Genomic DNA, 15730 nt, shown 5'->3' with positions numbered 1-15730 from the left:
TGGTCTCATCACATCTTTCTGGACTCAGACTCATCAGATTTTTATGGATTCTAGGTGAAAACAGAATAAAGTTTGTTTTTAAATTAAAGTGAGCACAAAAGTGGAAATGGGAGTTTTCTTTAATCAAATTTAAAATCAAGGTGAAAATATGATTTTTTATCAAATTAAAGTGACAATGAAAGTGAGAATAGGAGTTCCCCCCTCACCTCCAGAGGAACAGAGAGAGTGAGCTACCAGCAGCTTCTCTCTGTGGAGGAGAACATCAGTCCTCACCTCCAGAGTGAACATAAGTCATGTTTGTATATTACATCCATCCATCCATCCATCCATCCATCCATCCATCCATCCATCCATCCATCCATCATCCATCATCCATGATGTGATCCAGCAAACATGTCCAAGCAGTAGTGTTGTGTTGTTGCTTCTCATTGTCAATATAACCATGAGAAAGTATGAGAGTGACTGATACGCTTGTATGATCACTGGACCTTTTGAAAGCAGTCAGACTCTCATACTGTACCAGTAGCATCTGTGTCATTCACAACCCGTCTCCATCTTAACTGGACTTTCTGTGTACACATATGATTTTGTGTTTTCATCTGTGGACTGGTGGCTAGTGAGTGTGTTGCCTTCAGTGGCAAAGGGAAATAAAACCTCTGCATGAAGAGGAATCATGGAGCCTCCCCCTTCTCAGCTCCAAGTGTCCAAATCTGAACAGCTGGTCTGGGCTCTGAGTGGAAGCTGAGGTGGTCATGTGCCTGGGCCTCCAGACTAATCCACTCCACTCCAAGTCCAAGTCCGAGTGTAAAACTCAGTCTCAGTCTCTATCTTTGTCCACTCTCTCTCTCTCTCTCTCTCTCTCGCTCTCTCTCACGGTGCAACCTCAGCTCCGCCCACTGCTCCCAGAGTCCAGATCCATATTTCACTTTCTCTTGTATTGTTTGATTGTACACTCATAGTGACAGGGCGTCTTTTCCTTTATAAATGAGTTCCCAGTCATCCGATTGTACCTCAATAACTAGTTTATCCAGGGATTCCTCTCTTCTGACTCATTTGTAATGATATCCATCTGTTGTCTCTTTTAATCTTTCTGTGGTTTTTATTGGAAATAGTAAAAAAACAAACAGACATGAAATCACTGATATCATTGACTAATAAGCCCTTGTACGTTTTCTTCATTTGACTTTTATTTGCTGATTGTTTCATCTGAATGTTTAATCTGTTCCACCTCTTTAAGCTACATCAATAACCAATGTAATACGCCCCCTGGATTTGGTCACCACAGTCACACGGTCAAAGAGCAAGTCAGCCTCGCTGCTGCCCCCTGCTGGCCGCGCACCGTCACTGTCTGTCAAATCCTGTTACAGAGTGCTCTGGTGTCTGTGGGAAAAAACTTGAAACTGAGCAAGATGACTATTGCAGCAACACGTCATCAGTAGGATAAAACTAAGCTGTCTCTTGATGGTCTACGACAGGGTGTCCAAACTGGGTCAGAGAGTGCTGGTGTCCTGCATGTTTTAGTTCTCTGCCTGCTTCATCATACCTGAATCTAATGATGACGTCATCACCAAGGTTGTGAAAAAGAACAATAATGAGCCTTTCATCACAAAGTGGATGGGAGAGGCACCGGATGGAGATCAACGGAGATCAAAGCCGGAGGAAATCTTGGATCTGAGCATCTCCATGGCAAAAGGCACTGATCTCCTTTGATCTGATAGGAGATCAGCACTGGAGCCATGGAGACGCTCAGATCAAAGGAAATCAGCTTTGTAGAGTTGTAATGTGCTCGTACTCATCCTTACATTTTTCTAGAAATTTGTCTTCAATCACCTTTTCTCTATCTACACCCTCTACTTGAACCTTTACCTGTTTATTTATTTCATATTTTCCAAATATCATGATTTTGGTTTGACCTAGATTTAATGAATTAGATTTCATTTCTCTGAATGTATCTAGTATGTCGTTGAAGAGTTTTTCTAGGATTTGGGAGAATTGTGGGTCTGTAGTTTGTGAAGTGTGTCTGTTTTCAATAACAGTATCCTTACTGGAAGCCTGTTGAATGATACTATGTAGAACCTTCTATGTACTGCTGACATGGTCTTTATTGTTTTCTGGTACTTTCTTAAAAGAATTCTTCTTACATGTTTTCATCATATGAGTGAACTTTGTTTTACATTGTTTGTATTTATTTTCCATCTCTTTCGTTCATCATTTATTGGATTCTCTATGTCATGTATTCTTCTCCTTGGATGCATTTTTTAAGCCCTTTGTCATCCATTAAACATCTTTATATTTCACTTTCTCTTGTATTCATAAATGAGTTCCCAGTCATGTCATTGTACCTCAATAACTAGTTTTTTCAGGGACTGCTCTGTTCTGACTCATTTGTGTTGACATCTATCTGTTGTCTGTTTTAATGTTTCTATGGTTTTTATTGTAAATAATAAAAAAACTAAAACAAACAGACATGAAATCACTGATATCATTGACTAATACACCACTTACTTTGATATTATCTATAACATGTGTAAATAAATTATGACCCTCCAAACGACCCCCAGGAGCCGGGAGGGGGGGGGCTGGTTATAGGAGAAGTGAGGATGGAGCAGCCATTTACTGGTAAAACTATAAAACTAACTCACTTAATCTTGGTGAAAATAGAATATACGTACATGCATACATACATACATACATACATACATACATACATACATACATACATACATAAAAATAAATAAATAAATACACGCAGATGTATTTATTTTATTATTGTCCCACTTTCTCCTTTTGAGCATTTTTTAACCGTGACATGCGGCCTACCCTGATCGTCATCATCTTCGTTCCTGTTCCAATCTTCAGAGTTTCTGTTTTCATCCGAGTCGATGTCTCCCTTCGTTTTCTGTTGAACAGCGTGCATTTTTTGTGAATCAGTTATATTTCTGTTGTGAGATTTTTCCGATTCTTGAAGTTTTGGGTTTGTTCCTTTCAATGTTGGAACCATGTCATCATCTGAGGCCTCAGAAGACAATGGGACATAATCACTGTCCTCATCATGACTGCTTTCTGAAGAAATATCTGCTGATATGCAATCGTCCTGAAATGATATCAAAATATGATGTTTGTCAGATGTTCAATTCAATTCAACTTTATTAATATAACTCATCGGTGTCTAAACTGGGTCCTGGAGGGCCGGCGTCCTGCAGGTTTAGCTCTCTCCCAGTTGTAACACACCTGATTGCAATGAAGGGCTCCTTATTGGGCTTTTTCACAACCTTGGTGATGACATCATCATTAGATTCAGGTAAGCTGAAGCAGGGAGGAACTAAAACATGCAGGACACCGGCTCTCCAGGACCGGAGCTGGACACCCCTGATATAACTAGTTAAGTAGGATGATTCAGTCACATTTGTGGTCTTTGCTGTTGCATTTTGAGTTTTTACTGTTGTATTGTGGCTTTTCCTGTTGTATTGTGATGTTGGCCCTTCTGGGACACCGTGAATTTATCAAATAAACTCTATGTCCATTATTTTGCTATGATCCACATCAAAATGAGAAATGAGACTTAAAAACAATACATACCACTTCATCCACTTCTTTCTCCTTTTCCTTGTTCTTCATCTTCTGTGAAGACAAATTGGGAACATTTCACATATTAACAAAAACCAATGTTTCAAGTAAACATACACAAATAAAACAAAAATAAACATCAATTCAACTGGTGGTGTTATCCTGAAACACATTCAGAAATAAGTAACCACACTCTCAAATCATTGAAGACAAAAACATACACTTTTGAAAACTGATATAAAAGTACTGAACTCTATATTTTGTCTACTTACTGGGTTATATCTTAGTAATACTTTTAGTACTGACAAGAACTATCAAATGCTTAATACTAATCAGAACTTTAACTCTCTAAATGCTACTAAATCAGCCTTTTAAATCTTTAAAAGCCTTTATATTTTAATCAGTCTTTTAAAATGAAGAATCAAATGGAGCTGAAATTGTTGCTTGCTCTTGAAATGATCACCAAAACGTCTGCGAGCTCAACAGTTGTGTAGTTTTATGCAGAAAATGTAGTGAGTTTGGTAACCCAGTAATTCCCACGCTCAGTGAATGCAACAGCAGCAATACTGTGGCACAGACAGGGCAGGTGTTTAATTGATGGCTCCCCTCCCCCACCTCAGACAGCCCGACCTGGAGCTGAACTGAACTCACCGTCTGACATGAATCCTCCATGAAACCATCCAGCTCAACCTTCATCACAGCCATTTTTACCCTCAGTACTACGAGGTTGACTACACATAAATATATTTATATATTGTGTGTTTTTAAATTTTTGTTAGTTAGTTAGTTAGTTAGTTAGTTAGTTACTTAGTTACTTAGTTAGTTAGTGAGACAAAATGTAAGTTCATAACATATGGAGTACAAGGCCTGATACTCTTTAAATGTAGCAGGCAGCATCTCTGGAGTTGGAGGTCTGAATCTCTTTAAATGTAAAGATGCTACATGCTACATTTAAAGAGATTCAGGCCTCCAACTCCAGAGATGAGGCAGGAAACTCTTTAAATGTAGCATGTAGCATCAATGGCGTGAGAGGCTTGAAACTCATAAGCCTGTATCATGTAGCAACTCTGGTGTACAAGGCCTGATACTCTTTAAATGTAGCAGGCAGCATCTCTGGAGTTTGAGGTCTGAATCTCTTTAAATGTAGCATGTAGCATGTAGCATCTCTGGTGTATGAGGCCTGATACTCTTTAAATGAAGCAGGCAGCATCTCTGGAGTTTGAGGTCTGAATCTCTTTAAATGTAAAGATGCTACATGCTACATTTAAAGAGTTTCAGGCCTCGTACACCAGAGATGCTACATGCTCCATTTAAAGCGTATCAGGCTTCACACACCAAAGATGCTACATGATACATGCTAAAGAGTTTCAAGCCTCAAACACCAGAGATGAGGCCTGATACTCTTTGAATGTAGCATGTAGCATCTCTGGACTACGAGGCCTGATACTCTTTAAATGTAGCATTTAGCATCTCTGGAGTTTGAGGTCTGAATCTCTTTAAATGTAGCATGTAGCATGTAGCTTATCTGGAGTACGAGGCCTGATACTCTTTAAATGTAGCAGACAGCATCTCTGGAGTATGAGGCCTGATACTCTTTAAATGTAGCATGTAGCATCTCTGGAGTTTGAGGTCTGAATCTCTTTAAATGTAAAGATGCTAAATGTGTGACCCAACTGTGTTGTTTGGTCCACCACAGAAAGTCCAGTTAAGATGGAGACGGGTTGTGAATGACACAGATGCTACTGGTACAGTATGAGAGTCTGACTGCTTTCAAAAGGTCCAGTGATCATACAAGAGTATCAGTCACTCTCATACTTTCTCATGGTTCTATTGACAATGAGAAACAACAACACAACACTACTGCTGGGACATGTTTACTGGACCACATTAGGATGGATGGATGGATGGAGGAATGGATGGATGGATGGATGGATGGATGGATGGAAGGAAGGAAGGATGCTGGATGTATGATGGAGGATGGATGGATGGATGGATGGATGGATGGATGGATGGATGGATGGATGGATGGATGGATGGATGGATGGATGGATGGATGGATGGATGGATGGATGGATGGAAGATGGATGACGGATGGATGGATGGATAGATGGATGCATGGAACAATGGATGGATGGATGGATGAATGACCGACGGATGACAGATGTTAGATGGATGGATGAATGACGGATGAATGATGGATGGATGACAGATGGATGACAGATGGGTGGATGGATGGATGAATGATGGATGGATGCTGGATGGATGGATGGATGGATGGATGGATGGATGGATGGATGGATGGATGGATGGTTGGATGGATGGATGGATGGATGGATGGATGGATGGATGGATGGAAGGAAGGAAGGATGATGGATGAATTGATGGATCGAAGGATCGAAGGATGGATTGGTAGATGATGGACGATGGATGCATGATGGATGAATGGATGGATGACAGATGGATGGATGGAAGGAATTATGATGGATGGATTGATGGATGGAAGGATGGATTGGTAGATGAATGGATGGATGGATGAGGAAGGATGGATTGATAAATGGATGATGGATGGATGAATGGATGAATGATGGATGGCTGATGGATGGATGATGGATGGATGACATATGGATGGATAGAAGGATGAATTGGTAGATGGATGGATGGATGAGGAAGGATGGATTGGTAGATGGATGGATGGAAGGATAGATTGGTAGATGGATGGATGAATGGATGAATGACGGATGGATGACAGATTGATAGATGGATGGATGATGGATGGATGGATGGAAGGAAGGTTGATGAATGGATGGATGGAGGGAGGGAGGGAGGGATGGATGGATGAATGGATGAATGACGGATAGATGATGGATGGATGGATGGATGACAGAAGAATGGATGGTTGGATGAATGATGGATGGATGGATTGATGGAAGGAAGGATGATGGATGAATCCATCCATGGATACATGATGGATCGAAGGATGGATTGGTAGTTGATGGATGCATGATGGATGAATGGATGGATGATGGATGGAAGGAAGGAAGGATGGATTGGTAGATGGATGGATGACGAATGGATGGATGATGGAAGGATGGATGGAAGGATGGATTGGTAGATGGATGGATGAATGGATGAATGGATGAATCACAGATGGATGCCAGATTGATAGATGGATGGATGATGGATGGATGGATGGAGGGAGGGATGGATGGATGAATGACGGATATATGATGGATGGATGTATGACGGATGGATGGATGGTTGGATGCATGATGGATGGATGATGGATGGATGGATGGATGGATGGATGGAAGGAAGGATGATTTATGGATTGATGGATCGAATGATGGATTGGTAGATGATGGATGATGGATGCATGATGGATGAATGGATTGATGGTGGATGGAAGGAAGGATGATGGATGGATTGATAGATGGAAGGATGGATTGGTAGATGAATGGATGGGTGGATGAGGAAGGATGGATTGGTAAATGGATGATGGATGGATGAATGGATGAATGATGGATGGATGGATGGATGGATGACATCTGGATGGATAGAAGGATGGATTGGTAGATAGATGGATGGATGGATGAGGAAGAATGGATTGGTAGATGGATGGATGGATGACAAATGGATGGATGATGGAAGGATGGATGGAAGGATGGCTTGGTAGATGGATGGATGGATGAATGACGGATGGATGACAGATTGATAAATGGATGGATGGATTGATGATGGATGGATGGATGGAAGGAAGGTTGATGAATTGATGGATGGATCGAGGGATGGGTGGATGAATGACAGATAGATGACAGATGGATGGATGAATGGATGGATGATGATGGATGGAAGGTTGAATGGATGATGGGTGGATGGATGACGGATGGATGGAACAATGGATGGATGGATGGATGATGGAAGGATGGATTGGTAGAAGGATGGATGGATGAATGACAGATGGATGACAGAGGGATGGATGGATGGAAGGATGGATGGATGGATGGACTATACAAACATGACTTATGTTCACTTGGAAAAAGTTTCCTTTACTCAGTATTGGTGTGAATCTTGGGAACAAATGATAGAAGAAAGTTTTTCTTTTCAACTTTTTAAAGAATCCAGGACTTTTAAGGCTTTTGGGTTCTTTGTAGAACAATGTGACGGTTCCAACAACAACAAGTGAGCTTTACTGGTGACAATAAATTGTGAAAGGGTGTGTGTGTGTGTGTGTGTGTGTGTGTGTGTGTGTGTGTGTGTGTGTGTGTGTGTGTGTGTGTGTGTGTGTGTGTGTGTGTGTGTGTGTGTGTGTGTGTGTGTGTGGCTGTTTGTCTCTGACTGTCCTGTGATGGAGGACACCATCCAGAGTGGATCCTGTCCTCGTCCATAGTACTGTAGGAGCAGCTAGTTACAGTTATTTAGTTATTTAGTTGTCAGGTTAGTGAAATATCTCCTAAAATGTTCTGACTCCAACCATGAAATCCTCACTAACAGACAACACTTCCATAAATCCTCCCCTCCAGCAAGCAGCCACACACCACAATCCAGAGTGTCCTGGTGAGAGAGGGACAGTGTCCTGGTGAGAGAGGGACACATGCTGCTCAGGGCTTGTCCTCCTTGTCTTACATCGACTGATTCAGTTCAATCAAAACCACCAGAACAAGGATTTAGCTGTATGAGGTCCTGGGTTCAATCCCCAGCATCTCCAAGCTTTATGTCTCACATCAACAGCAGCAAGTAGATTAATAGTGAGTTAGTGTCTCTTGATGGTGAGGAGACACAAGACAAACAGGCTCTGACACGTCTCACTCACAAACATGAGACACTTTTCTGTCCCATTCTACAAACTTCTTCAAGTCTTCTTCACCATCGCTCTATATTCTTCATCATCTTTGACAGGTGAAGTCACTCAGCGTAGTGATGTTGGTATAGTGGTGAGCATAGCTGCCTTCCAAGCAGTTGACCTGGGTTCGATTCCCGGCCGTCACGGAGGAGAGACTTTCCTTATATGTTGGATCTTTTTCAGTTCTTTCAAACCTTTATTCAAAGACTCAGTCTCCTGATTATTGAATGTCCACTTAGAGAAAACACAACTCTTGGACAAATGAGCCACACCCTTCCAAGAAAAGCAGCTCCAGCAACCGCACAAGTAACACAATCAAAGCTTTGATAGTGAATGGTGAAGACAAGCTCCTCAGGAGTTTTCCTCCTTGTCTTTCATGAACTGATTCAGTTCAAAACAGTTGATATAAAGTTACAAATCCTCCAATAGCAGTTATACTTTCAGCTTCATTTCTTCAAGGTCGGCCATGACGAATGTTTTCATTTACTTTTTTCAGGATGTGGTCATTCCATGAGCTCTGTCAAGGCTGTCAGGAGTCTAATCAGGCTCATCACCAGTTAAAATGTAGGCGGGTTGTGAATGACACAGATGCTACTGGTACAGTATGAGAGTCTGACTGCTTTCAAAATGTCCAGTGATCATACAAGCGTATCAGTCACTCTCATACTTTCTCATGGTTCTATTGACATTGAGAAGCAACAACACAACTCTACTGCTTGGACATGTTTACTGGATCACGTTATGGATGGATGGATGGATGGATGGATGGATGGATGGATGGATGGATGGATGGATGGATGGATGGATGGATGGATGGATGGATGGATGGATGGAAGGATTGATGGATGGAATGATGACGGATGGATGGATGACGGATGGATGACAGATGGATGGATGGATGGAACGATGACGGATGGATGGATGATGGATTGATGACGGATGGATGGATGGAAGGAAGGAAGGAAGGATGATGGATTGATCGATGATGGAATGATGAATTGGTAGATGGATGGATGGATGAATGATGGATGGATAGATGGATAGATGGATGGATGGATGGATGACGGATGAATGGATGGATGGACGGACAGATAGACAGAAGGATGGATGGAAGGATGTTTGGATGGATAGGTGTATGGATGGAAGGATGGAACAGTGACAGATGGATGGATGGATGGATGAATGACAGATGGATGAAAGATGGATGAAAGATGGATGGATGGATGGATGGATGGATGGATGGATGGATGGATGGAAGGAATGATGATGGATGGCTGGATGGAAGGATGGATTGGTAGATGGATGGATGGATGGATGAGGAAGGAAGGATTGGTAGATGGATGGATGAATGACGGATTGATGACAGATGGATGGATTGATGACGGATGGATGGATGATGGATGGACGGACAGACAGAAGGATGGATGGAAGGATGGTTGGATGGATGATGGATGGATGGATTGATGGAAGGATGGAATGATGACAGATGGATGGATGGATGGAAAGATGGATTGGTAGATTGATGGGTGGATGAGGAAGGATGGATTGGTAGATGGATGGATGGAAGGATCATGGATGGATTTCAGATGGATGACATACATCTCTCACACCCAAGTGTGAATAGTGAAAGAGCATCTTTTTTTATTTTCAAAATAAAATGATAAACAAAGTGATTCAGAATGAAGGAGTTGGTGACACGGTGAAGGTCCTAAGGATCTGATGGGGGTCAAAGATCATGCTTTGGACCCACAGTGGTGACCTCTCAATTCTAGGACTTGAACTTGCAACCTTCAGATCCCTAGTCTTCTGTCCTTGAGGACACCACTGTCTGAAAACAGAGCTCCGCCCAACGTGGGGCTTGAACCCACGACCCTGAGATTAAGAGTCTCATGCTCTACCGACTTAGCTAGCCAGGCTACTTGTTCTGTGGTCATGGAAGGTTCACTGTAATATCCTACACATGAGACGACCACTGCTCACTGTGGCTGGCTCACATTGTAGAAACTCCATTGTTGTCAGTGTTTCTGCTGCTGTGGTGTAAATGTAACACTTTTCTTCAACAGACAAGTTGTTGTCACTTGGAACCTTGTGATGTAAATGGGGTCCAAACCGACCCGTTAACATGAGACTGGGTTGTGAAAGCTCACACAGGAGGAGGGTGAAGAAAAGATCTATTGCATCAATTGGCCGGGAATCGAACCCTCCTGAGTGGCAGGAGAGAATTCTACCACTGAACCACCAATGCTTAAACTTCAGCTCATTCCAGCCAGGAAATGTGAAGCGTTCCACCTTCAGTGCTCCATGAACCCTTCCCCCACAGTTTGAGTGATTCTCACTGTCACTGAGTGAAACTGAACCAAACAGTGACCGGACACTTTTTGTCTCCTGCTGGAAAATAAGAGTCAAACTGTCAATAGTAAGAGAAACATGAAAATCTGCCAACTAAATGGACGAAGCTCAGATCCTGAGAGGAGCTGAAGTCAACATTCTTTACACCTTTTTTCATTGTCATGTTGCGTCTCTTCACTTTTGCACTGAAGTGGACGTAGCTTCTACATCACCAGATAACATCTACAACATGAGCAAACTAAGTTAACTTTCATTTTTATGAAGATGACACACAACTGAACTTCCCTATAAAGCCTTGCTCTACGGATGCTGCCTCTATCCTGTCCTGCCTCACAAAAGTAAAGAACCAAAGTCCAAAAACGTTTTACAGCTGAACGGTTTAAAAACTGAAATCATTTTGATCGCCCCCAATGGACCCAGTTCTGGTGGTTTTAACAACCTATGCTCTAGTCTTGGTAGCTCATTGAGCAATGTTTTTAAAAGAGGCCCACAATTTAGGTATATGCTTAAGCCTTGAATGGTCTGACTCCTCCAGATATCAGAGACCTGTTATGATGATAATAATTACTAGAGGTTTGTATTTCCAGAAGAAAATATAAGTGTGAATGCTGAAGGTTGAATAAAGCTGATCTCCTTTGATCTCAGCGTCTCCAAGGCATCAGTCCTGAGATCATATTAGATTGAAGGAGATCATCACCTGTTGCAATGGAGATGTTCAGATCAAAGATTTTCTCCTGCTTTGATCTGCTCTGATCTCCATGAGGTGCCTCTCCCATCTGATTTGTATGAGACATTTTCTTTCAATTCATTCAGAAACAGTTAAAGATATAAAAAGCAAACAACAAAGCACTTTTTTTTTTTTAAATAACTCAAAATGATTACAATGAAGAGTTATACGTTGACCAGTAAGAAACAAATAAAAAAAGCACATTTCGGCACTTTGTGGGTTAATTTTTAACCTTTTCTTATAGACTGCACCAGTCCTGATGAGTGTGCCAAATTTGTTGGGAATGTTTTGGGTCAAATTTGGGTTCATCGTCATCAGGAGAAGAAAGAAAGAAAGAAACACTACAGATGCAATAGGGTCCTCGCCTCCAGGCAGCTTCCCTTCTGGGCTCGGTCCCTAAAAAAAAGGTGCACAGAACCCGGTGTCCAGTGATGAGGTTCTAGAAAGGGAACAACAAATGGACTCCAGAGTCTTACTGTGTAACTTTTATGTTCACATTGGCAACAGCTGGAATGGCTGAAAGGGGCCGTTCCCAGTCTGAACCTCATGGTTTTCAATAACAACACTAAAGGTTTTGCTCTCCCTGTCGGGGAATTGAACTACTGTCTCCAACATGACAGACAGGGACAGTATCCACTATACTAACAAGGAGAAGTGTGTTCAATCACTGTCAAAGTCTCTCAGGGGCGGAGCCAAACTCTGCACATACGCTTGTGTAACCACAGCAGAGTGTGACTCAAACTGTGGGGGAGGGGCTCACGCAGCACAGCAGTTGGATCACATGACCTCTCTTGGTGGGAATCTGCTGCTATGTGAGCATTGGTGGTTCAGTGGTAGAATTCTTTCTATTTCAATTTGCCTTTCAAAATAAGATTTACGCCCCAAATTTAATCTGGCTCTCCCTCAAACACTACCTCCTCTGAGGGTGAACATCATATCGGCTTCAAAACACTATTAACTGACAGAGGAGACACTTCTGCTCAAAACTTCTGATGATGAACCAGATGACAACCAGATGATGAATAGGTGAAATTAACCAGATGGTGATATGGTGAATTGGTGAAGTAGTGAATTGAACCAGATGATGAAGTGGTGAATTGATGAAGTGGTGAATTGAACCGGATGATGAAGTGGTGAATTGATGAAGTGGTGAATTGAACCAGATGATGAAGTGATTAATTGAACCAGATGATGAAGTGGTGAATTGATGAAGTGGTGAATTGAACCAGATGATGAAGTATTGAATTGAACCAGATGGTGAAGTGGTGAATTGAACCAGATGATGAAGTGGTGAATTGAACCAGATGGTGAAGTGGTGAATTGAACCGGTTGATGAAGTGGTGAATTGGTGAAGTAGTGAATTGAACCAGATGATGAAGTGGTGAATTGAACCAGATGGCGAAGTGGTGAATTGAACCGGATGATGAAGTGGTGAATTGATGAAGTGGTGAATTGAACCAGATGATAAAGTGATTAATTGAACCAGATGGTGAAGTGGTGAATTGGTGAAGTGGTGAATTGAACTGGATGATGAAGTGGTGAATTGAACCGGATGATGAAGTGGTGAATTGGTGAAGTAGTGAATTGAACCAAATGATAAAGTGGTGAATTGAACCAGATGATGAAGTGGTGAATTGGTGAAGCAGTGAATTGAACCAGATGATGAAGTGGTGAATTGAACCAGATGGTGAAGTGTTGAATTGAACCAAATGATGAACTGACGAATTGAACCAGATTGTTCATTTTTATCGACTCATCATATTTTTTCTGGACTCAGACTCATCGCATTGTTTTGTACTCATCACATTTTCCTGGACCCATCCCAGTTTTTCTGGAACCAGACTCATTGGATTTTGCTGGACTCAGATTTATCAGATTTTCTGCACTCATTACATTTTTTTTCCGGAATCATCAGCTTTTACTGGACTCATCGGTTATTTCCGGACTCATCAGATTTTTCTGGTCTCATCACATCTTTCCAGACATATCAGATTTTTCTGGACTCAGACTCATCAGATTATATTCTGGACTCATCAGATTTTTCTGGACTCATCGGTTATTTCCGGACTCATCAGATTTTTCAGGACTAAGACTCATCAAATTTTTCTGGAACCAGGCTCTTGGATTTTCTGGACACATCACATTTTCTGGACTCATCACATTTTTTCTTGACTCGTCGTTTTTTTTCCTGGACTCATCACAGTTTTCTGGAACCAGACTAATCGGATTTTTCTGGAGACATCAGATTTTTCTGGACTCATCGGATTATTCTGGTCTCATCACATCTTTCCGGACTCATCTCATTTTTCTGGAAGCAGAATCATCACATTTTCTGGACTCATCACATTTCTCTGGAAAAATCACATCTTTTTGGACTCATCACCTTTTTTTTCTGGACTAATCAGATTTTTCTTGTCTCATCACATCTTTCTGGACTCATTGGATTTTTTTGAACTCACCACATTTTCCTGGACTCATCCCAGTTTTCTGGAACCAGACTCATTGAATTTTTCTGGACTAAGACTCATCAGATTTTCCGGACTCATCAGATTTTTTCTGGAATCAGACTCATCAGATTTTTTTCTGGACTCATCACATTTTTTCTGGACTCATCACATGTTCCTGGACTCATCACATTTTTCTGGAACCAGAATGATCACATTTTCTGGACTCATCACATTTTTCTGGTCTCATCACATCTTTCCGGACTCATCACATTTTTCTGGACTCAGACTCACCAGATTTCTTCTGGACTAATCTCATTTTTCTGGAACTAGAATCATCACATTTTCTGGTCTCATCACATCTTTCCGGAATGAGACTCATTTGCTTTTTCTGGACTCATCACATTTTCTGGACTCATCACATTTTTATGGACTCATCACATGTTCTTGACTCAGACTCACCAGATTGTTCTGGGCTCATCAGATTTTTTTCTGGACTCATCACATGTTCCTGGACTCATCCCATTTTTTCTGGAACCAGAATCATCACATTTTCTGGACTCATCACATCTTTCCGGACTCATCAGATTTTTCCTGGTACCAGACTCATCAGATTTTCTGGACTCATCAGACTGATTTTTCTGGATTCTAGATGAAAACAGAATATAGTTTGTTTTTAAATTAAAGTGAACACAAAAGTGGAAATGGGAGTTTACTTTAATTAAATTGAAAATCAAGGTGAAAATATGATTTTCTATCAAATTAAAGTTACTATGAAAGTGACAACAGGAGTTCCCCCCTCACCTCCAGAGGAACATAGAGAGTGAGCTACCAGCAGCTTCTCTCTGTGGAGGGGAGCATCAGTCCTCACCTCCAGAGTGAACATAAGTCATGTCTGTATATTACATCCATCATCCATCATCCATCATCCATCATCCATCCATCCATCCATCATCCATCATCCATGATGTGATCCAGTAAACATGTCCAAGCAGTAGTGTTGTGTTGTTGCTTCTCATTGTCAATAGAACCATGAGAAAGTATGAGAGTGACTGATACGCTTGTATGATCACTGGTCCTTTTGAAAGCAGTCAGACTCTCATACTGTACCAGTAGCATCTGTGTCATTCACAACCCGTCTCCATCTTAACTGGACTTTCTGTGTACACATATGATTTTGTGTTTTCATCTGTGGACTGGTGGCTAGTGAGTGTGTTGCCTTCAGTGGCAAAGGGAAATAAAACCTCTGCATGAAGAGGAATCATGGAGCCTCCCCCTTCTCAGCTCCAAGTGTCCAAATCTGAACAGCTGGTCTGGGCTCTGAGTGGAAGCTGAGGTGGTCATGGGCCTGGGCCTCCAGACTAATCCACTCCACTCCAAGTCCGAGTGTAACACTCAGTTTCAGTCTCAGTCTCAGTCTCTATCTTTGTCCACTCTCTCTCTCGCTCTCTCTCTCTCTCTCTCTCTCTCTCGCTCTCTCTCATGGTGCAACCTCAGCTCCGCCCACTGCTCCCAGAGTCCAGATCCATATTTCACTTTCTCTTGTATTGTTTGATTGTACACTCATAGTGACAGGGCGTCTTTTCCTTTATAAATGAGTTCCCAGTCATCCGATTGTACCTCAATAACTAGTTTATCCAGGGATTCCTCTCTTCTGACTCATTTGTAATGATATCCATCTGTTGTCTCTTTTAATCTTTCTGTGGTTTTTATTGGAAATAGTAAAAAAACAAACAGACATGAAATCACTGATATCATTGACTAATAAGCCCTTGTACGTTTTCTTCATTTGACTTTTATTTG

The sequence above is a fragment of the Lipophrys pholis genome, assembly GCF_963383615.2.
Source record: "Lipophrys pholis genome assembly, contig: SCAFFOLD_30, whole genome shotgun sequence".
NCBI classification, from domain to species: Eukaryota; Metazoa; Chordata; class Actinopteri; order Blenniiformes; family Blenniidae; genus Lipophrys; species Lipophrys pholis.
Note: the sequence above shows the minus strand (reverse complement) of the source record.